Here is a 26,319-nt window from a genome sequence, read left to right as displayed (position 1 = left end):
GAGGTGAAGTCTGATATTTGGGATCATAGTACGTCAGTTGATTGATAGTGAGAATATTTTCATTATGGGGAAAGCACACTTTATGGTGAATCAAAAATGTGATAGCTTACATAACGTAGGTATAACTATGATCCCAAAGGATGTTATAATCTAATGGGCCATCAATGACTTTGATGTCAATAGAAACATTCTTGCCAGAAATAGTGATAGGACAGTTGCAATATAAACCAGGGGGTTGTGAAGGATGATCGTCCGAAGCATGGAGAGTGATGGTGGATGGGGATAGGTCTAGTGAACAAAGTCACTTCCAAAAACTAGTAGCCATCACACAGGTGGAGGAACCTTCATCTATGATACACTATTGAACAATGGTGTTTCTTATGGAGACTAATATTTGAAATGCAACAGAGGAAGGAAGGGGGATATGTTCCGATTTTTCAATGTCAAAAACAATAGTATGATCATCATGGGCATCCATGGCACCCAAAGCATAGAGTAGATATTTCCATCGAATGGGCATGTCTGCAGGACTTCCACATTGACATGGAAGTAAGAAAATGTGCCAAGTCATCTACTATGCTATAGGTAAGGGTGGCATTAGAAAAAGCAATGTTTCGATGTAATGGACCTTTGGGGATCTTGGGTATAAAATCTACCTTAGGCTGAGGGATATGTAAGGTAACATTGGATGATGATAGAAGCTTAGTGGAAACCCAGGGATGGGACTCAGTCATTGACCTGGCAGGTGGCTTGTCATATTTTCGTGAATGAGTCTAAAGGCTGACTTGTTCGATATTGACCTCATCAGAATTGATCATAAGATTTTGATAATCATTGTGACCATATGGTTGAGTTGGGGGAGTTACATGACCTTATTTAGGTTGAGCAGAAAGATATCCTTGGTGAAGAAAAGTATTGGTGAGCACATCCAGTTGAGATAAAGCAGGAAGAGGAGGAGGAGCTATCGGTTGCAGTCCTCTAGAAGTAGCTTCTTGAGCTTCCCATACTTGATGCATCTGAGGTAAAATGGGACACTCATGAGTATAATGACCATATATTCTACAACAATAACAAGTTCTTTCCATATGAAGACCCTTTATTTTCTTGGGTTGGCCACCCTATTGTTGAGTTTTGGGATTAGGTTTGTTCCCCTGAGGTGCATTAGGTGGTGGACCCTAACTACCTTGATTACCTTGAGATTTATAGTTTCAGTTACCTTCCCCTTGTTCCCTTTCTTTGGGTTGGGGGCATTGGTTGTGCTCTAATGAGCATACACTTGGCCTTGTGGAGAAAGTTTTTGTGGTGGTGGAGTTGGAGGAGGCATGGGGGGCTGGGGCATTGGTGCCAGTGGGGCTGGAGTGCAAGGTGGTCAATACATATAATAAGAAGATGGGGCAACATTGGGATAAATAGGTGGAGCAATAGCTCACCCTAACATCTGTTGATGCAGATGGGGATATGCATATGATGTGATGGGACCCAGATAAGAGGTGTGATGTAGAAGAATGGGGGAGTGATAAATGTATGAGGAAATCATCCCTCCCTAAGGTTGACCATAACTCATCAGAGGCGGAGCATATGGTTCAATTTGCGGGTGTGAAATTTTTCTAATGATACCATCAGTGACATGAGATGCCCCCAATGCATTATCATCACAAAGTCGAGGCAGGTCATGAATGACAGTATAAACATAACCTAACTAGGCATAGATTAGATCAAACTTCAAGGCTACTTGGAGCGCATCTTCCAAAGATTGAGAGAAGTGTGAAGCAAAATCTTTAGTAATGTGGGAAAAAATGATCTAAGGAACCAATCTATATAGATGTAGTCCTCAAATTTGCAAGCTCTATAAATGCTCCTCCTTGTATGTCATTCCTAACCATGATCATATAGGCAGGTGGCAAAAGTTTGACAGAAGGAATACAATAGTTTGATACCAATATCATAATAGAAAGGTAAATGGAAATATGAAAGAAAAGCTTTAGCAAGAGTCATGAAAGTTGAATGAGTGGCTCTCAGTTGATTGAAATACCACTTAGTAGTAGCTCCAGTAAGAGTGGGATGGAATAGGCGAAGAGATTGAATCTGTTAGGCAATGAAAATCCCTTCACCCTTCTTAATTTTATAACATAAGCTAAATTTGAATGGATATATAGGTATATTGAGCTAAATGAAATTGGGGAGCATTATCTAACGTGTAAAAGTGAATGAATATCTTCCCCAGGTGGAAGATCGATGGTCCTAATGGGCTTATCGCATTAGGTCTTGCTACCCCTTTAATGCATTACCAAATTCCTGATGGGCTTAACCATAATATGTGTTGCAAAGAATAAATTGTCTGATATGAGATCTGACATCTAAGCCATCAACATCGCATTCAAACTAATGCAGGAGTTAACCATGGTCTTCACACCTAACGGATCTCCACCATCCATTTCGAGTTAATCGAACGGTCACTAAATCTCATCACATGAGAACTTGTACGACTGTTACAACCCTTCTTCTAGCCCCATGTAATCTTGGTTTTCGCTTATCACAGATCTACGATGATCATATCATAAGTAACATGCGATTTAACCATTCACCAGCATGCAATGAGTAGGCCCCTCTCTCCTCGATCGGTGAGTTATTCGATGATCAAATGACATCTGTCTGCGACATTTAATTAACCATATAATTTCCACTTTCCTTTTCACCATTTCGCTCATTCTACTTCATTCCTGTATGTTTCCTACAGAAGTTAGTCCATGTTCAAGAACAACAGTGAACCATACATAAGTAAAGAATCTACGATCCTTTACGCAATTAGTTACCCTATCTAATCCTCTTATGTAATTAGAAATCTAACAACATAATTACACCATGTCTGAGTCATCCGGGAAGGAAGCCTTGGTTAATGAGTAGTCTGGGTTTTAGGACATGAGAGTAACTCCCACAGATGTACTTACCCTAAAAATAATCCTCGCCCTCTCCTTTGTTCAATCCAAAAATGACTTGTGTTTACTGAAGTTCGGGGTCTTGCATGTAACTCTTCCTCCTATTCACTTCGACGCCAATTCAATTTGGTTATTAGCTGAGCAGTATAACCATGACCACCACGAAATATTCTATAAGGTTAGCCACCAAATTTTCCTAAATCTAGATGAGGAAATTGTTGCAAAGATGTTTGGGATTCCTGCTAAGGGAATTTATATAAGTGACAAGGCATATGACCATGATTTCATTACCTGGGCAAAGGGTGACAAGCTTGAATTCTTCATGATCTTAATAAAAAATCCAACTTCTCAATTAAAGCTTATCTTCCATGTACCAATGCAATCCCTGAAACCTTTCTATCATATTCTAACTTCTCTTTTCTCGGTTATATTTGGTTTATTCAATGATAGAAAAATGGATGAGTCAATTTTGTTGGCTATACGTCTTGTTAATCTTTAGCCTGACCTCCAAGCCATAAACTTTCCTAAATACTTGACTCAGGCTCTTATAGTTGATTTTTCCACAGCTATTCCTTTTAGCTCATGCCTCAATTTTTCATACCTCGTGCACCATATTCTTTTTAATTATCCTTCATATTTTTTATCCTCTAGGCTTCTTTTTAGCACTACCAATGCCAACAATCATGAAAAGGATTATTTTTTCTAATCTGATGTAATATATCTCTAGTGCATTCCCTGTGCCTATTCACATTACACTAATTATTTTTCATGCCGACTGAGGGTTAAGTAAACAGAAGAAAATGTAAACAAACTATTAGATGAACAAATTATAGCTTTGAGACTCACATAAGAGTAGAGCTTTGATGCCCCTAGCTGGATGAGTTTGTGGAGTGCCATTGTTTTCCAGTTGCTTGAGCCTTCAACCCTACTGGCATAATATCCAGTAGAGGATAATGAGGAGATGAAGGGGCAGAGGTGTGCCTCGTACCATGCTATGTAAATGTTAGATGTATTTATAATAGTGGACTCTAAACACATTTTTATGAGGTCGTTCACTATTTGTTTATGTTATGGATGTCTTCTTGTGGTAAGGGAAAATAAATGATGTAGAAAGAGAAAGGAAATGGTGGATTGCTAGTCTTGTTTGGAAATGTATATATGAATCAAATTGACTGAATTTATGGGTTTTCATACATGGTGTCACCATACCAAGAAATGGCTTCGGATATAATGAATAGATGCTCACTTAGACAACATTGTGGTTGACTAACAACAATGCCAAGGGGACATGGTTGTTGATGTAGGATGGAGGAATTATTAAGTGGATCATCCCCATGGTGATTTGGAGTGATATGGGACTCTAGAAACTATTTGAAATGGGGAATAATAGTGGCACTAGATTCGACACTACCGCATGCACTAGGAGGGTTGGGGAGAATTTCTTCTCTTGGACTCTCAAAAGTGGATGCCCTCTCATTAGGGGAATTTTGAGGTCTAAACCGGGTCTCCTAAGAAAATGTACAACCAAAATAAACTTTCTAAGAACCAATAGGATTCAATATGATGATTTCAACCATGGGGGACGATTCACCATTTTTGGAGTTAAAAACTACAAAGATTAAAAAATAATAAAATAAATTTTTCAACTCGTATTTTCAACTTATCTCACTAAGGTTTTACTCAAATTTCAAGTGGGAGTACTTGTTGGATGCAAAATTTAATTCTTCATCCAAGGAGTACGCATGTTGCATACTTTAGATGGACACTACTACACGAAACATGAGAAATACATGAAAAATGTGATTGGAATCATGTTTTTCATGTATTTCTCATTTTTCGTGTAGCAAGGTCCATCAAAACTATGCAACATGTGTACTCCTTTGATGAGGATCAAATTATACATCTAACAAGTGTATCTGTTCGAAATTTGAGTAAACCCATAGGGAGATAAGTTGAAAATACGAGTTGAAGAAATAGTTTTGTCTTTTTTCCCTCCAAAATTTGATGATGTAATCTAATATTATTTTATTATTTCCATTATTATCTTATAATTTCCTTAGGATACCCATTTCATACCTCAAAATTCCCTAAGTCACCCAAACATTGAGTGGAAATATAATGGCCACAAGGTGGATGTGGTTCAAATTATTGGGTTCGAAGTAAGGGGTTTTTGAACCAATCAACCTCACCATGAATGAAGTCATTTGACACCATATCATGTTGATAATGGGTTTTCTATGAAAGGAAGTACGTAGGATGGTGCATATCATCCCAAGGATAATCAGTGATGGTCATGGCTTCCATTATGTCTTCATCAAAATGAAAAATGGGGGGATGAGAGGAAGAGATAACATGCGATGAAGAGGAGCTACCTAAGTCATATTCTTGTGATACAAGATTCGCATATGCATTGTTAAGGTTGGGATACATATGACTAGTATATGTGACATCTACTGATGTTAGGACCAAAGTGTTCGTAAAAAAAGGTTCAAAAGAATCACAATAGGAAACATCAAGGGAGTCTCAATACATCGATCTCATGGATGACAATAGGTAGATAATAGTAGAAGTATTATCCATCATCTGGACATAAAGGGGAGGGATCATGATGGGTGGTTGAGATACCTCTCGCTCTGGTATAGGAGTGGTACTAGAACCCACAGGTAGAGGAGAGGTGGAATCACTATGAACAATCTCTAATTCGTGAAGCACTTGCAGTGTGTCAAGAAAATCCTCGATATGGGGACAATGATGAGAATAATAGACATAATTATCACACAATGCATAGGGGTGATTCGTGTCTAATGATATGTTCTTCTTAGCTGACTCAGGTAAGGTGACATGGACCTCAAGAATGTTAGAATCAGGGAAGGTACCTGAGACCACATTCTTTATATGAGGGAGCTTAAGACAATTATTGGTGGCATGATCGGCAATGTCACCCAAAGCACGTGGAGGAGTAGGATTTGGTGACTTAGGACGATTGTTTGGGATGCCTTGTCTTTGGTTCCCTTTTTCTAGGCTTTGGACCCCTCCCTATATATTTTTGCAACATGAGTAGTCTCTTATTGAGGTTGTTATGGAAATAAAGCAAAGGAAGGGGCAGGAACAACAGGTTGAATCAAGGTCAAAGTTGTGTAAGCTTTGAGTTGTTCAGGGGGAGCGTTTGCACAATCCCCAAGGTAATGTTAGGTAAAATCAATGTAGTTATAACAATTGTATAATAAATTCTCGGGTGTGGAAATAAGAACGGTATTTGACCAGAAGGGTAGTGGCCCGGGGTAACTGCTTCGAGATGGTTAAGACCTGGGTGAACAGTTTTGAGCTAAAATGGATTATGAGAGATACCAACAGAAGGAATTGGTCCTTGAGGAGTAGTTCTAGAAGGTTGGGTTTAGTTAGGAAGAATAGGCTACAATGGTGTTGGCTGTTGTGAAGGCATACCAAAAGGCTTGTGACAATCTCATGATGCTTGAATCATGCAAACACTAGATGATCTAGGATCAGAAGGAGTAGCTGGTGGACCATAATAAGCACCAAGAAAGTTGAAATATTTGTAGACTCCGAGAGAGACATTGGTGAAGGATGACATAGTCTAATTACCATTCATTGATGAGATAATGAACTCATGTGAAGTTTGATATTTGGGATCATAGTATGTCAGTTGATCGATAGTGAGAATATTTCCATTATGGGGAAAGTACATTTTACGGTGAACTGAAAATATGACATCTTACATAACATACTTATAACTATGACCCAAAAGGATGTTATAATCTAATGGTCCATAATGGACTTTGATGTCAATAGAAACATTCTTGCCACAAATAGTGATAGGACAGTTGCAGTATAAGCCAGGGGGTCGTGAAGGATGATCGTCTGAAGCATGGAGAGTGATGGTGGATGGGGATAGGTCTAGTGAACAATGTCACTTCCAAAAACTAGTAGCCATCACAAAGGTGGAGGCACCTTCATCTATGATACACTGTTGAACAATGGTGTTTCTTATGGAGACTAATATTTGAAATGCAACGGAGGAAGGACAGGGGGTATGTTCCGATTTTTCAATGTCAAGGACAATCATATGATCATCATGGGGATCCATGGCACCCAAAGCATAGAGTACATATTTCCATCGAATGGGCACGTCTGGAGGACTTCGAACATTGACATGGAAGTAAGATAATGTTCCAAGTCATCTACTATGCTATAGGTATGGGTGGCATTAGCAAAAGAAATCTTTCGATGTAATGGACCTTTGGGGATCTTGGGGATAAAATCTACCTTAGGTTGAGGGATATGTAAGGTAACATTGGATGATGATAGAGGCCTAGTGGAAACTTCGAGATGGGACTCAGTCATTGGCCTGGCAGGTGGCTTTTCATATTTTCATGAATGAGTCTGAAGGTTGACTTGTTCGGTATTGACCTCATCAGAATTCATCATAAGATTTTGATAGTCATTGTGACCATATGGTTGAGTTAGGGAAGTTGCATGACCTTATGTAGGTTGAGTAGAAATATATCCTTGGTGAGGAAAAGGATTGGTAAGCACATCTGGTTGAGATGAAGTAGGAGGAGGAGGAGGAGCTATGGGTTGCAGTCCTCTAGAAGCAGTTGCTTGAGCTTCCCATTCTTGACGCATCTGAGGTAAAATGGGACACTCCTAAGTATAATGACCATGTATTCTATAACAACGAGATGGTTTTTCCATATGAAGACCCTTGATTTTCATGGGTTGGCCACCCTATTGTTGAGTTGTGGGATTACGTTTATTCCCCTAAGGTGCATTAGGTGGTGGACCCTAACAACCTTCATTACCTTGAGATTTATAGTTTCGGTTACCTTCCCCTTGTTCCTTTTCTTTTGGTTGGGGGGATTGGTTGCGCTCTAATGAGCATACGCTTGGCCTTGTGGAGAAGGTTTTTGTGGTGGCAAAGTTGGAGGAGGCATGGGGGGCTGGGGCATTGGTGCCAGTGTGTCTACAGTGCAAGGTGGTGAACACAAATAATAAGAAGATGGGGCAACATTGGCATAAATAGGTGGAGCAATAGCTCACCCTGACATCTATTGATGCGGATGGGGATATGCATATGATGTGATGGGACCCAGATAAGAAGTGTGATGTAGAATAATAGGGGAGTGATAAATGTATAAGGAACTCATCCCTCCCTGAGGTTGATCATAACTCATCAGAGGCGGAGCATATGGTTCAATTTAAGGGTGTGAAATGTTTCCAATGATACCATTAGTGAAATGAGATGCCCCCAATGCATTATCATCACCAAGCTGAGGCAGATCACGAATGACAGTATAAACATAACCTGACTAGGCATAGATTAGATCAAATTTCAAGGCTACTTGGAGCGCATCTTCCATAGATTGAGGGAAGTATGATGTGAAATCTTTAGCAATGGGGGAAAAATTTGATATAAGGAACCAATCTATATAGATGTGGTCCTCGAATTTGAGAGCTCTATAAATGCTCCTCCTTCTATATCATTCCTGAACATGATCATATAGGGAGGTGGTAGAAGTTTGACAGAAAGAAAACAATAGTTCGATACGAATACATAATAGAGAGGTAAATGGAAATATGAAAGAAAATATTTAGCAAGAGTCATGAAAGTGGAATGAGTGGCTCTCGGTTGATTGGAATTCAGCTTAGCAGTAGCTCCAGTAAGAGTGCGATGGAATAGGAAAAGAGATGGAATCTGTCAGGCAATGAAAATCCCCTCACCCTTCTTAATTTATTACATAAGATAAATTCGAATGGATATATAGGTATATTGAGCTAAATGAAATCGGGGAGCATTATCTAACATGTAAAAGTGAATTAATATCTTCCCCAGGTGGAAGATCAATGGTCCTGATGGGCTGATCTCATTTGGTCTTGCTACCCCTTTAATGCATTACCAAATTCCTGATGGGCTTAACCGTAATATGTGTTGCAAAGAATTAATCATCTCATATGAGATCTAACACGGAAGCCATCAACATCACATTCAAAATAGTGTAGGAGTTAACCATGGTCTTCACACCCAACAGATCTCCACCTTTTGTTTCGAGTTAATCGAACGGTCACTAGATCTCATCGCATGAGAACTTGTGCGACTGTTACAACCGTCCTTCTAGCTTGATGTAATCTTGGTTGTTCCTGCATCACAGATCTACGACGATCACAACATAAGTAATGCACGATTTAACCATTTGCTAGTGTGTAATGAGGGGGACCCTCTCTCCTCGATCGGTGACTTATTCGATGATCAAATGACATCTGTTTGAGACATTTAATTAGCCATGTAATTCCCATTTAATCTTAGTTTCCACTTGCCTTTTTGCCATTTCACTCATTCTACTTTATTCCTATATGTTTCCTACAGAAGCTAGTCCATGGTCAAGAACAACGATGAAGCATACCTGAGTCAAGAAGCTACGCTCCTTTACACCATCAGTTACCCTATCTCATCCTCTTATGTAATTAGAAATCTAATATAATTACACCATGTCCGAGTCATCTAAGAAGGAATCCCTAGTTAATGATCAGTCTGGGGTTTAGGACATGAGAGTAAGTCTTACAGACATACTTACCCTAAAAATAACCCTCACTCTCTCCTCTGCTCAATCCAAAAATGACTTGTGTTTACTGAAGTCTGGGGTCTTGCATGTAACTCTTCCTCCTGTTAAATTCGACCTGGATTTAATTCGGTTATTAGCTGAGCAGTATAACCATGACCACCAGGAAATCTTCTATAAGTCCAACTTGCAAATTTTCCTAAATCTAGACAAGGAAATTGTTGCAAAGATGCATGAGATTCCCGCCAAGGGAATTTATATAAATGAAAATGGACACGACCGCAATTTCATTACCAGGGTAGAGGGTCACAAGCTCGAATTCTTCACAACCTTATTAAAAAATCCAGCCACTCAATTAAAGTTTATCTTCCTTGTACCAATGCAATCCCTAAAACCTTTCTATAATATTCTAACTTCTCTTTTCTTGTTTATATTTGGTTTATGCGGTGAGAGAAAAATGGATGAGTCAATTTTGTTGGCTATATGTCTTGTTAATCTTCAACTTGATCTCCAAGCCGTAAAATTTCCTAAATACTTGACTCAGGCTCTTACAATTGATCTGTCCACAGCTATTCCTTTTAGCTCATGCCTCAATTTTTCATACATTGTTCACCACATTCTTTTTAATTATCCTTTATATTTTTTATCCTCTTGGCTTCTTCTTAACACTACCAATGCCAACCATTAGGAAAAGGAATCTTTTTTCTAGTCTAATGTAATATATCTCTAGCGCGTTCCCCGTGTCTATTCGCATTACACTATTTGCTTTTCATACCCACTGAGGGTTAACTAAATAGAAGAAGATGTAAATAGATTATTAGATGAACAAATTAGAGCTTTGATACTCACAGAAGAACAGAGCAGCGAAAGTTGGTTTTTATCTCCTAATTACACTATCATCCAGCTATATGGATTTGATAAGCAACCCTTTCAGTTGCCCATGTATCACCATTATTATTTTCTTATGAGTACTTAAGGAGACAAATAATAGAAACGAATTGCATTCTATTTCCAAGAAAAAGGGATCGATGTTTAGCTATCCATATGTTATTTCGTGTTCAATTGCGAAGAATAAAAATGTAATAGAGGTTTTGGAAAAGGAAATGTTGTCATTGGTATTTCTGCAGGATGAACTCTGGCACTATGATCCTATGTGGATCATTTCAGCTCTGAAGTAGCAGGCCAGATTATCAACCTATGTCCATGAAAAGAGGACTGAGGAAGAAAATTTGGCCAATACCATAAGCTATGTCAGTCATGCTATGCACTCAATGACATCTACAGAAATGACAAAAACCACCACAGAGGTTGGTTCAAGCCTTTCTGATGTTCAAGTACTTGAAGGGGATGCAGACCCAATATTGTCTGTGCCTACTACCTCTATGTCTAAGAGAAATTTAGAAGCATTAATTATATCTGAGATGTCATTCCAAGTGAAGTGAGGGTAGGAGATGTGGATACTGACTTAGTCGAGCAAGAAATTGAAGAACTGGATAAGGAAATCTGACAGACCTTAGAGGAGATAAAACCAAAGGACTCATGTATATAGGCCCTTGACATCAAGCATTCCATTACATGGAAGAGGCAAATAATGACAACTTGTGCTGACTTGGCTGTATTCCCCAAACAATCTCAATAGATTGACACCTCAACAATTAATGACATGATTCCCTTAGATGGTCCTCAGTTTATCTTTGTTGGTGACTTCGATGTGAATTTCTTGAACCTCATAGTTATCCAGCCTGAGATTGGGGAAAACCAACATATGTTGGTTGCTGGGACCTCTTCGCCAGCTATCAACTTGGTAAGAGTGTAATACATGGGATGTCATCAACCTGCATCGACAGGAAAGTGAAATTGTGGATTCAATATTACTCGATTCATCTGATGGGAACAAGAAAATGCAAGCGAAGTTTGAAAATGTGTCCAAGAAGCTATAAGTGACATGCATGGCGTTGAAAAAAAATAATAATAATTGAGCTATAAGACATTGTCATTCGACAACCCAACCAAAGGTACAGGGCCTATCAAAAAGTTGCCAAAAAAAAAGGAGAAAGAGATCAAATCCCTTCAATCCATGCTTAAAATTCATGATCATGATCCTCACGTTATGATTGAGGATTTAGAGAGGAAGGAAGAGTTTGAAGCCAACATCTAGAAGATGGAAGTGGCCTTACCACTCAAGGAAGAAGAACGACCAGATGCTCTTAAACGGATGGAGTTGTTGACAATGGAATATCGTGAGAAAGAGGGATGATATCTAAAGTTATTAGCAAAATATAAAGCTTTGATTGATCAAGGTAATGATTCTACCCAAACATAAGAGGCTGAAGAACCTAAACTATTATGTGCCATAATAAATCATTTGGAGTAGGAGTTAATATTTTCCCAAGAAGAGAAACGAAGAGCTAAACACAGGGAAGACAGTTTAGAAGAACAAAAGAATGCACAAATCGAATAGATTCAATATGATTTGAAGAATGAGCATAACAAAGAAAATTCCCTTTGGGAAGCACTCCTAGTTTCAATACTGCGAAGGTAAATATTAGTGTAGGGGAAGGATGAGATATGGAAGAAAATAACCACAATTAAATCCTATGTAGAAATCCTTTCACAATGTGGGAAAGGCATAATGAAGAATGCAAGAGTAGATGCAAAAGGAACTGCCACGGCCCTCTATGGAAGAATAATGGATGTTTATTCCCTCATTCATCTCATCAAGACCTTGGAACATGATACCTTGGCAAAATTAGAGCCAACCTCGAGGCAAAATTGTACAGTTTCCCTCTGTATGCTAAGAGAGAAATAGGTAGCAACCAACATAATGCAAGGATAATTCAACAAGACCTTGAAAGAAATAAATGATTTCTAAACTGACTAGAATTATCTCACCATGTTTGTTGTTCCTTAATTCTAGGGAAATGATAATTGGATGGTTTCTTAGGAAAGTTGTTGTGAGAAACTAATGAATACAGAGCGAGATCTAAGATGTTTGGCTATGCAGGGTGACTAGGTAGCCTCTTCATATATAGTGGTAAACTAACTCTATATATATTTTACCATCCTGACCAGGATCGATAAAACCATACAAAGCCTTCTAGTTACATGATATCAAATCATTTCTCAGTTAGTAGTGGTAATTACTAAGTATAAGAATGTGCCCTAGTTTTTTTCTAAGTAGTGGGAGAAATTCACTAAGTTGAAGAGACATTTTAAACGACATACTATGAGGGATTAGGTCTCTTCCACATCACATACTATCCACCAGATGTAGCTGATGCAATCAATGATGGAGCAACCAAATGTTTGGAGCGAAATCCCCCTCATTACCACGCAAGCACCAGTTGTCAGGATGTGTGGGGCTCACTTGTTCTCTCCTACAAGCTTGACGAATAAAATCAAGTCATCAAAGCCGCAAAGGTGACATCATGAACAGTCATTCCATTCAGAACTTATTTAATCCAATTTTAAATTTAAATTTTAATTAGTTATACTTTAGAGAGTTTCCAGAAAGTTACCTTCAAACTATTCTTTAAAACCTTGTTTCCCATTATGAGGGGGTTGCTGACAGAAGTGAAAACTTTTCTAATTTATTGAATTTCCTGTACATTTTACACAGTTTTAGTTTTCATCTATGAAATTGATCTTTGCATTTCGAGGAATACTCATATGTCCATTTATTGTTAGTCCTCGTTTTCTATTGCATAAACTATTAGAGGCTTCTCCTCATCTAGTAATTTACATATTTTCTTCTGGAGTTCCAATATATGTATTATTGATTGTAGGGTTGAATGACCTTGCTTGATCGTTGTTAATTGAAATCTTGTCTTTTATTTAATAATGGTTAGCGTTTTATATTAGAAATTGTGAACACATTATGTTGTTAGCTTTACTTCATGTGATGACGCCAGCGTTTAAGAAAATATAATGATTTACATGGTCTGCGTAGGTTTACTTTCAATATTTACTATTGATAACATCTATCTGCAAACATCCCAAGTGGAAGTATAAGAATGTCTATACCTATTTAATACATATTATCTAATACTAAAACATTTGGTATTTTGTATTTTTTTTTTCTTTCTTTGGTTTTATTATTTATATATTCTTTCTCTAAACTCTTTGCCTAGCCCATTCTCATTTCATGCATCAATTTCTCTGAATTGCTAAGATCATATTCCGAGATTTATATCGATTAAATTGTTATAATTCAATTATGCTAATGCCTTGTCTTACTACAACGAACAATTATCTATATCTCACCTTATACATTATTTTTTTATTGAGACTTAAATACTTGATGATCTAGGATACCCCCTGTGGTGCATAGGAGGTCAGCCACAACACTTGGAGCAGGAGGACTCTTTATTCTTAAGTGAATTCATATTCATTTCCTTTATTTGTGGGGACAATTTGAGTACCAAGATTATTTTAGTTGTTGGGAATAAGACAGAGAGGGGGGTGAATCAGTATATACAAACCAATAACTTTTTAATTTCATAATCAGATTAATATACGCTACTTCAGTGAAGGGAACTCACGTGTGCATGCAACTGTTCCTAAGGCAATCGATGTATATCTAGTGAACTTATGATTTACTTAATTCATCATATGTTTATCTTTAATCAGTTCATTAGTACTTTATTAAACATTAAACAATAACCATGTGAAGTAAGAACAGAATAAACCATCACACATAAGCAACACACATGAACACCAAGATTTAATGTGGAAACCCAATGTGGGAGAAAAACAACCTACCGTTGTTGTCTCTGTATCTTTTTAATATAGAGAATAAGCTATTTACAATCTTGTACTGGTGTAGACTCATACCAGTATGCAGGCACCAACCTACAGAAGGCTACAACATTCTCTCATTCTCCAGCTTCTATTGGAAGGGAGCTACAACCCCCTAGCTCTTGTATTGGTTGATATGTTTACTAGTATGTAGGCATTGACCTACCACCTTCACTCATTCTCCAACTGCTGCTATAAGGGAGCTCCAACCCCTTAATATAATCACCAGCCACTACCAGCAGGAAACTTTGACTTCCTCAATGAACGCTCCAAACATTATAATCCTTTGGGGACCACGTTTCATAAATTTTCATACTCGATACTCTTGGTACATAACAACACAATATGAAGGACTCGTTTCATCAAATTTTCATAATGGACCCACCAATAAGATTGAAGCTCAAAATCAATCACCACCATAATATAACTATCAAATACAATGTGCATTAACCAATCACTGAAACTCAACCATCAACCTCTGATATAACTAAAACCCAACCTTCACTTTCTGAATCAACCAATCACTGAAACAATCATTGATCCTCTGACACAACTCAATCAAACAATCACTAAAACTATGACACAACTGAATCAACCATTCATTCAAAACCCAATCAACCAATACTTAATCAAAATACAACCAAACAACTGGAACATTCAGATCACTGTAACCAGAACACATATCTAAACCCGAAAAACCTCAAAAATCATGTGTCAGAATGTATACGTTACATCAGTGAAGCCAACCTGCATGTATAAGCTACATCCCTTAACCAAACCTACGAATACCTCCAAATATGTTTAGTCATAAAAACTTCTAAATTAAAACTATACCAACCAATGACATTCTAAGGAACTGTCATGTTACATAGTTCTAAATAGATAGCAGCAAGGATCACCCTTCTTACTCAATCACTCAATCAACCAGACTCAATCGCCTTATACAATCAATTTTACTTTCAGATCTAATGAAGACATCATTCGCAAACAATAGTAAATCAACAACATTGATCAGATATATTAGTCATCCCTAAACAACAAGATTTTCTTTTACATATGCTACTTGGAAGTGCCGAACTAGCATGTATATGCACCTTCACCAAGGAAAACCAGTGTATAGATCTGCAAATAAAAACTTATAATTTCACAACTATTCCAGAATTCAGATATACCCATCTCATAGTGTTTAAAGGAAAAAACATTTGTTAGAACTCAAATCTAGCCTATCCAGTGTCAGATCACATAATGATAAGTCATTATGATCCTAATCCATCATTAGATCCCATCCATCTTCAAACACTCAGGTGCATACTTAGTCTAGATCAAGCAAAGCATCATAAATCCAGAACATGCATATTTTATTTTGATAAAACACTTCATAAGACATTGATTACTTGTACTCCTATCCGTTTGATATTCTCCTCCTTATATAGTTTTGGCCTTTCTCAATATCTTGGACTGAAACAACACTTATAACCTATGGTATTCTTAGACGGGATCAAGTAACCATTATTCTTCTCAATATTGTCGGCTAATACCATGGTATGGACCCTTGGTATTCTTTAACTTTAATTCTCCTTAATTTTTCATCCCATACACGTTTTTCCTCTTGTGAAACTGCGTGCATGTGTATACACACTTTTTGTATAGTGAACCCTCTTGTATATGCTCTTTTGTATAGTGAACCTGCGTATACAACTTAACATACCTGAAAACATTATTTTCCTCAATTTATTGATTCCGATTTGTAGTCATTTCTTCCATCATCGTATTCTTCTGTACCATTACTCTGTTACCTCTGAATAGACTTGTTATAATGTGATTTTTTGTTGTATAGTACTTTTGAACTAATTCCTTTAAACTGCCCTGCATTTTTTCTCATCTATAAACACAACTGTCATGCATTCTGTCACATCATGTTTATACTTTTATCAATTAGTTCATTCATCAAGGAACACTTATTATGAAGGACAACACATAGTAAAAATCTCCTTTTATCAAAACTTTGACCATTATTTTGTTCCATCATTTTGTCACCTCTTGTTTTTCCTCTAGATTCATCTAATTACGATATACTTCTTCTGATACAAGTGGGGTGCCATCTAGTACAATACATGCATCATAATACCAACATTGGTGCCATTTCTGGGGAGAAAATTGTTTAAATCAATGGATGAGTAATTCTAACTCTGTTTAACAACATATTCCTTTTGGTTTGGTTGATCAATGTAATGTGCTAAATGGCTTGTATCAACTCTCCTTGCAGGTATCACGAACACACCAAGAACTCCAATAGAATTGGGAAGTGTTGGTGCAAGAAGACAAGTGATCACATCCAAACCCCAACACCCATGGATGACGACCACCACTGAGGGTCTAAGACGGTAATGGAAGTGCATGGTTGTGATGGCCTAAGTACTCCATTAGAAAAGCCTTATAATTTTGATCAAAATTAATTGAAAATAAATCTATAAATCTATAAATTTGTATAGTTGAATATTTGATTTTTCTTTTTTTTTCATTATGATTCCCCTCCAATTTGGATACTCTCCAGAGCTTGACTAGATCCATGTCCAAGGTCAGTCACTCCCCTTTAGAGGACCCTGAGATACTAGTTGTTATAACAAATAGGAGGAGACACCTTGACAAATTTATTAAAATTACCCTTTGTCTCCAAATCCTAGGATATCACAATCCCTCATTTCTCTTCTTTTGAGCTTGCTATATATAGCTACATCACATTCTTCTCAATCTAGTGGACAATCATTTCCTCTTCCATGTACGCCACCCGACAGCCCATCACCCCCTTCGTACCAGTATTTACCTATTTCTCCTCCTTCTCCACCAGTGGTTTCACCCATGAATTCTTGGGTGGTGAACGCTCGCTATTGCCCCCTTAATTTTGAGGGGGCTCTACATGATTTCCCAATAAATCATGATAAGAATATGCCTAGGTTTGACAACAAAGGAGACTAGACTATTGAGGAACATGTAATCAAATTTCAAGAGTATTGTGAGAACCCAGGCAACAAATATGACGACATCTGCATGCGATTTCTCATGCAGAGCTTGGAAGGCAAGCCTTGGAAGTGGTTTAGGACCCTTCCACGAAATAGTATTAACACCATGGATAGAATAATCGAGCTCTTCTCTCAATAATATGGTGTCAACAAAAGTAATCAATTATGGTTGACTAAATTATCTGCCCTTAAGTTGAATCCTAATGAATTTGTCTTTAAATTTAATAAACAATTCACCAAGTGCTATAACATTTTGCATGTCATTGTTTAGCCTTCGGATATTGTTGTTGTAGTCGTATATTCTACAGTGATTAATGATGACCTCTCTTACACGTTGCAAGAAAGGTAACCCTCCACATTGGTTGATTCTCGGGCTAAGGCATGTGCATGTGAAGGAAACCTAATCACAACAGGAAAATGACTATCCCAAGACACCAAGTCTGAGGGGAAGAAAAATGTCATCAACCTATCACCCCAACACCCTAATACCTCCTCCCCTCAAAAACAGAAAAATGAGGAAATTTCCAAGCTTATAAAATCATTAACTAACAAGATCCAACGGCTGAAGGTGGGAAATGGAGCATTTCTCTCAACTCCCATGAACCCCTTGGTTCAGCACAATTTTCACCCTAACCCCCAAAATCAAAATCCAAATTTTCCCACTAGAAATCAAACTCCTTACAATCATCCTCACTCTCAACAAATGTTGCAAAGAGGACAAAGACCAAAACAACCACTAGTTCAGCCTCCTCTAGGGAATAACACTAATATAGTTTATGAATATGACGACAACTTTACCATTCAACTGATGAACCCTAAGGAAGGAGAGTTCCCAAATACATATTCTATTAATTATTTTGACATCCCATCATAGGAGACCCCTACATATTGGCATCAGGAATTTTGGGGCACCCAACTCCAACATTCCGCTGAATAACTAGAAGCTCAATTTCAGTATAAGTACAATCTTAGGCCTAGAAAGGATTATATGCTTCAGAAGGAAGTTTATTTTGAGCCTCTTTCGACTAAGGACCCACCTCTTACCAAAAAAGTTAGCTTGCAAAATGAATTAGGTAGATTCTGGATTAGTATGTTGTAAACTGAGTAGTAAAGATACCTAATTATAATAAGGAAATTGATCCTTTTTTTTTAAATCTCAACATCCACCTTAGAAGATATGGTTGATGGAGATTATTAATATCTAGTACGATGCCCCAAAGATCTCTCTCGGTCCTTTGTAGTAGGACAATGGATATTTGATCCCTCCTTTTTACATTAGTTTAAAGATCCATGACTAGAAGCTCCACAATTTCATGTTGGACTCTAGTGCTTCTCACAACTTCATGCCTAAAGAGATCATGGAGAAACTTAGACTAAATATAACATGGAAATATAATGATCTATATTATTCTTATTGATGTAGGGTCCAGTGTTTGCATTTCATTAAAGATATAGTGGTGGTCATGGCACAGGTCCCAGTAAAAAGCCTTGTCATGGATGTAGTCATGGCTGACATTACCCCAAACTTTGGGATGGTCTTGTCCAGGAGCTGCAGTGCAAAGCTTGGAGGATAACTACAATTTTATATTTCTTATGCAACAATTCCCATGTTTGGAGGAGGAACCCTCCGACTATACTAAGAATCTAGGCTAACTTATACCATTAGTTTCGAGAATCGACCTGAGAATTCCCCTATATATTTGAGATAATATAGGGACCTTTTATTTTGTTGTCTCAGAAGAAGAGAAAGATCTTAGGTTCAAAAAATATACCTTTTTTCCCTTTCCCCCAGACCCTAATGTGTTTTGGAAAATGTACTTTGACGAACACTCTTCCAGAGCAGGACCTGATGCAGGTGTCCTTTCAATACCCCTGATTCAAATTAAATTTCGAAACAGCTAACAACATAGCCAAATATGAAGCACTAGTTCTAGTTCATAAGATTAATATTCAAAATCTATCTATAAATGGTGAATCTGAATTAGTAATCAAGAAAGTGACAAATAAATTTCAAACCAATCATCCTCCCTTGTGCGCTTACAAAAACCAAGTTTAGGATCTAGTGGATAATTTATTTTCGCACATCAACTTCACCACTGCTCCTAGGGAGAAAAACCAATTAGAAGAGTATGTTGCTGTTATGGCAACAACTTGTACCCCTCCCTCTAAACCTAAAATTAAATTTGAGATGGAAGTCCTCTATAGGCCCTCCATACTCGAAAATTTTAAGCATCGGTAGGTATTCAAAGACGATCAATAAACTAAGATATTTATTTAGCTAGTTTCTGAATTTTTAGATCATTCTATAGATGAAGATGATGATATTGACTAGGCTCAAGTGACTACTTTTCCCTTGAAAACCAAGATTCGAAAGCACAACGTCATTTAGCTAAAAAGTAATTACATTCCTAGAGGATTGATTCCTTTGGGAAAGATCTTTGACCGTAACGATGTTGTTACCAACCCAGTTCTTAAGCCTCAAAATATGGAGATAGAAGCCATAAATATTTCCTCAACCACTGAAGCTAAAATGGTTAATGTATCCAAACTATTCCCTCCCAATGTTAAAGATCGATACATTCATCTTCCTTCCAAATATATAAACATTTGTGCTTGGTATTACGATGACCTTAAAGCCTATTACCATAGTATAATAGAGCATCACATTCCTCTGAAGGAAGGAGTCAAGCCATTTTGGCAAAATCTTATCCACATCAATCCTCTGCCACTCACTCCTATCAAAAAATAAATAAAAAATATTTTAGACGCAAATATAATTGTCCCCTTACGCTATTCTACCTGGGTATCCAATTTTCTTCCCTTTAGGAAGAAAAATGGTGAGATTAAGCTTTGCATAGGCTTCAAGAATTTTAACTAAGCCTCACTTAAGGATAATTATCCTCTCCCTAAAATGGATGTTATTCTTTAGAGAGTAGTTGGTGCTACCTGCATTTCTATGATGGATAGGTTCTCTGGTTATAACTAGATAGGTATCCATAAAGATGATATGTATAATAATGCATTCACAACTCCCTTAGGTACGTTATTATTTCAAAAAGTTCCATTCGAGTTGATGAACGTTGGAGCAATCTTCTAAAGGGAAATGGATATTTCCTTCGCTGATGAGGAAAATTGATTCATAGTTATTTGTCTATATGACATCATCATATTCTCTTCCAATGATGATCAACACATCAAGCCTCACCGGATAAATCATCGCATTCTCTTCCAATTATGATCAATACCTCAAGCCTCTAGAGGTAATTTTCCATAAATGTCGTAGGTTTGGTTGGTCTCTGAACCCAAAAAAATCCTTCTTTGCTATGACTAAAGGGAAAATTTTGGGACACATTGTGTCAAAGCATGGTGCTATAATTAACCCAAAAAGGGTCCAAGCTATCCATACTATTTCCCTACCCCACACAAAGAAATAAGTTTAGGCGTTCTTTGGGAAAATCAATTTCTTGTGACAGTTTATCCCCAATTTCACAAAAATAGTAAAAAATATCACCCGCATGTTAAAGAAAGGTAGTGATATTAGATGGACAGAAGAGTTAAGATATTCATATGAGAGAATTAAGACCACCATAATGGAGGTTCTTGTCCTCATTAGCCCCGACTATGCTAAGGATTTTATAATTTCGCCTTTTTCCTCAGAGCATACCATTGCTACTATCCTGCTTCAGAAGAACGAGCAAGGATATAGAAAAACAATAGCATTCTTTTGTAATGCCCTTCAGCACGTGGAAATCAAGTATAATATTATAGATAAGTGGGCATACACCTTAGTTAAAACCCTGAAGGGTTTTAGGGAATATATTTCGATGGAAAAATATATAGTTTATCTTCTGCATCTTGTTGTAAGAGATATACTCTTGCATCATGATACTGAGGGAATAAGGGGGAAATGGATTGCAAAAACTCAGGAGTTCGATATAGAGCTTAAATCCATAAAGTCATTAAGGGAGAAAGGCTAGCCAAACTCTTAGCTGAAGCCATTTTTGATGCAGTAGGCATCAGCCAACATGCTCTCGAGAATTTGGCACAAGCTGGGTAAGGTCAACACAATAAGCAGTCACGGTTGTTTCTACCCCTTTCAAACCCAACTACCATTCATCCTGATATTTGATCATGTGAATGGTACAGGGACATCATAATTTACATCCAACCCATGCAGTTGCCTAGTTCCTTGACAAAAAGATACAAAGCGTTCAATTAAATTAAAAGCTATTAATTATTGTACTATAGATGGTATATTATACTAGAAAGGTCCAGTAGGAACTCTTTTGAATTATTTTCTTCCTTCTCAAGCCGGCTAATTGATTTCTCAACATCATGATGGGAATTGTGGTGGCCATTTTGTGTGGCGAGACACTACCCATAAAATATTAAGAAGTGGGATTTATTGGCCTACCCTCTTTTGATATGTAAATAAGAAAGTTAGGGTTTGCCATCAATGCTAAATATTTGCTAGAGAGAAAAATATTTCTACATTTCCCCTCAAACCCATTATAGATGAAGCACCCTTCCAACAATGGGACCTTGACTTAATTGGAGTCATTCACCCTATATCCAATAGCCAACACTATTGGATTATTTCTTCCACTCATTACTTTAAGAAATGGGTTGAAGATTCCCCATTAAGAAGATCAATGATAAGGTAGTAATGTATTTTTTAATAGAAAATATATTTTCTCACTTCGGTTGTCATTGAAATATTATAGCAAACAACACCAAACCCATTTTCTTAGATGTTTTTAGAGTCTTTGCGATTATTATGCAATGATATTAGGAAATTCCACAACCTATTGTCCATAGGTGAATGGGTTGGAAGAATCCACTATCAAGAACATCACTAAAATTTTGAAAAAGTCCTTGCATTCTAAGAAGCATAATTGGCACGTAGGTTTAAAATACTTCTTCTAGGCTTATAGAATTACTACTAAATAATCTATCGAAACCTCGCCTTTCCAGTTGGTCTATGACCTAGACATTGTATTCCCTTTATACTTAGGTACCAAAGTCATCAAGACTCTGTAAGATGTTGTTGAAGATTCTTAATGATTTGAAAATATGTATCCACCAAATGATACAACTGTAGCAAGAAAGGGAATTGGTGTATGAAAGGATAGAGTTGTTCTCCTTGGAGACTGGGTCCTCAAATGGGACACGGGAAGTGAGGAACCAGATAAACACAACAAGTTTGGTAACCTATGGCTTAGACCATCTTTAATTGACAAAGTTGGAGAAAATTATTTTTCCCTTAGGAACTTTGAAGGCGAGGAAGTTGGTCATGCCATCAACGACCAATTTCTTTAACATTATATCACCTACTGAATTTTTTGTTTACAAATATATATATCTATATCTATATATATCTATCTATATATATATATATACATAGTCATAATAATTGTATATACATATAGAAATTAAAATTAATAAAAAAATAATAATGATAAGATAAGGAAAACGAATGGAATAAATATAATCAAACAAATAATAGAATTGTTGGGCATGGAATCTGCCCAAGGCATGTTTTAGGTGCTCAAAGCCCAAGTTTTGACCCAATCTTGTTGTAAATCTCCGCAAATTGTGGGCACGGGGTCAAATGTATAATAGAGTCACAGGGTTGTCTGCCCTAGTTTTGTAATGCAATGTCAGCTGGATAGACCTACCCATGGTCCGCGACCCATGGGATTGTATAAATAGAGCAAGGCTCTAAGTGTGAAATGGAGATAATAGTAGAGAGAGAAAATAGTCTAAGTAACTAAGGGAATTGTGTCTTGGAGTCGTAGAGTAGGAGAAGGCTTTGTAGTTGAGTGTGCATAGGTCTAGTAGTCCGCAGCAGAGTGCATGGACCCCTCCACTTGAGTGCATAGGGTGGAGTTGACTCTGTAACCGAGGAAGAAATTAATAAAGAGAAGTTTTATTATAATTCTATGTATCTGTTCTAGCGTTAATGCATGTTTGATATAATTTGGAAATATACTATTTATTTATTGTGCGCACCTGTATGAATGGTTTATGTTCTTAAGTATAACTTAGAGCATGCAAGTAAGCTAAGATAATCGACTATCATTGAATACTAGTAAAGTATTGGGTAATAACGCAAAAGTGTAGCATTCAACCCCTGAGTAGGGTTTTGTGTAGGTAGCATATCGGGCCATGAGTTACGAGAAAGTGCACAAAGCAACCTGCATGTAGTGTCAAACCATGGACCCCTTGAAATCATCATACATCTCCAGGGTGGGGAAACATGGTTCTAGCACCCTCCCATACTACTTCGGGTGAGACCTTAGTTCGCGCTCCACGGACTACTGTCGAAAGGGCTAGTAGTACAGGGATTTGTTTGGCTAAATCAACTCTGAACCTCGGTCAGGCCCCAATAAGCCAATAAATGGTTCTCTTGCCAGGACTGGGATCTGCATAAGAGATGTGTGATGTCGTATCACTAGAATCTGACAAAGAAAGGAATTAAAGAGTGGTTGGACAGGAAGATTCACGAGTTCATGGCGTAGGAAAGCAGGAATCCATGAATATCGAAGGAAGAGTGGTTAGATTGCTACTTATATACAGAAATCCATGAAATTTTCTTTGCATTCTTCGCCTCTGAGTTGTACACATGGATCACGAAGCTAGCAGACAATCAATGAAGGTGTAGGCTCGATAAACCTATTGTGTGGACTCTAGAGTTGGTGCGTAAACTAGAAGCATCAGAAGATAAGATCACGAGCACTATGGATCGCTGGCTCGATCAAATTATAGGGGGATTTATCACCGAGTTCGCAATAGATAGTTCAGTTAGCTATAGCATGGCAGAATGATGCTTCCTCAAAGGACCGTGAGGTAAGTATGTTAAATCTTTGAACAGTTGGATTAAAACACTACTGTGTGAAAAGCAGGTTATGTGAATAAATTGATGTTTGGGGTTGTGCAAAATGCGAGGATCTATAGAAACGAAGGTAGCATAGAACTAGAAACTAGCCCCTTCATTTCACCTCCGCAAGAAATCGAGGAAGAGCTTGTGAAGGTCTCGCCAAGAAGTGAGATCAGTTTGATAAAGCAGCAAATTCTTCACATACCACTTCCACCTACACTAGTGCCAGTTTCACCATCTTAACCCCCATCTTCACCCACACCACCTCTGCCACCACCATAGTTCAATATGGAAAGTGCGATAAAATTGACGATGTTCAAAGGAGTGGGAAATGATGATATGGACTAGTTTTGGTTTGTGGTAAGGGCTGTATGGGAAGCACAAAGAGTCATGGATGATAATATAAAGAAAGAAATGCTAGTCAGCACTTTGCAGGATCATGCACTGATGTGGTACATTAAGCACTCTAATGACAATCTGAATGGAGGGATCACAAATATCCTAGTTGCGTTAAACATGGAGTTTAGCAGGCTAAAATCATAGACATAGTTGATTATCATATTTAAGGAAATCGTGATGCTTCCAGGTGAGACCCTCTGGGAGCTAGATCAGAGACTGAAGGGTATGATTCGTGAAGCCAACATGACCTTGATGGAGGGGAAACACAACACATGGTTTGTAGGATCACTAACACTGCATCTAAGGAACGTGTTGTCAATGCAGAAGCTAGGCACTCAGGCCGAGGCCTTGGAGATCACAATGAGACTGCACGAGACCCCGATACAAGATCCTAACCTAGGATTTCAAAAGATCCACGTAGAGCTGAAAAACTTGTGCCTTGAGATGCAGAGTTTAAAACAAGACAGGACAACTTGCCCAGAAGCACGCAAGGAGGTATGGTGCGTAAAGAGCAAAGGACAGGGTCATGACAAGGACCATTGTCTAGTCTTCGCGAACTACCTCGCGAGAGGAGGACCAATGCCATTCAGACCAGAGGCACAAGCAGGACCGAGCACGGTGCCTGCATTATGGTGCGTGATTTTTCAGATAGGAGGGAAGCATGCTACATGTAATTTCCATCTATCACAGAAGTATATGCAACGTTCCTAGCAGTTGTTCTATAATTTTTGCAGGTCAGAAGGCCACGATGAGCACTGTAGAAGTTATGAATTGATGGTGGATCAGACTCCTACCTATAGAGTTCAGACTAAAACACGAGCTCTTGACTAAAATGTAGGGACGACGCGCACTAGATTTCACGGGCACAGACGAGGTCTAGGTTGAATGGGACTAGGAAGAGGTCACAACCAGCTAATTTTTTACAATTGCAGAGGGCCAGGGCATCATGCCCGCAATGGTACAAATCCAGCAAGACCATCATGCTTATATTCTACCCAATTTGATCATGAGACAGAGGACTATCCCATTCTGATAGCAAGGTTACTCAACAAAGGAGCACTCCAACCTCCCTCGACTCAAAACTTGCAAATGATGAGATCCGAGCCATGCGAGGAAGAACCGAATGTAAATATCATGCTCTGAAGCGGTATCATGATAGGAGATGACAAAGGAAAGCATCCGGAAGAGAGTGCCTGGGTTTGCAAGCCTCCAACAAGGGAACCAGAATTTGATTTGGAGCACGCTAAGGAGACATTCATGGAAGTTAAGAATATCTTCATGGAGGCCTCCACTTCAGGTAGTAAAGAGAAACTAGAATGAGAAATGGACAAATCAATGCTCACTACCTTTATGGAGACATGCATGAAGCTGTTGCGTGACAACAAGGCTGTGAAAGTCCTGCAAAAACTCATCACTAGATGTGCTGGGACCATGCCATGAGAGTCGCGCGTAGTCTGGAAGCGCAGGAAGCACATACTGTGAACAGGAAGAGAGATGAGATTGACCATGCAGATTAGGGAATATGAAATGGATCAAGTGATTTTAGATCTAGGATGGGATGCGAATGTCCTGCCAAAGCATACATGGGAGCACATGGGTCGGCCCGCATTACAATGGTCTCCTATTCAACTATGAATGGCAAACCAACAAAGATCCTACATATGGGAAGATTGCAGGGAACAATGGTAGATAGCGAAGGTGAGAGTGCGCTT

This window comes from Pinus tabuliformis, chromosome 7, assembly GCF_031772625.1.
Source record: "Pinus tabuliformis cultivar Carrire ecotype Pingquan chromosome 7, CPIR1, whole genome shotgun sequence".
NCBI lineage: Eukaryota > Viridiplantae > Streptophyta > Pinopsida > Pinales > Pinaceae > Pinus > Pinus tabuliformis.
This window is presented reverse-complemented; position numbering follows the sequence as displayed.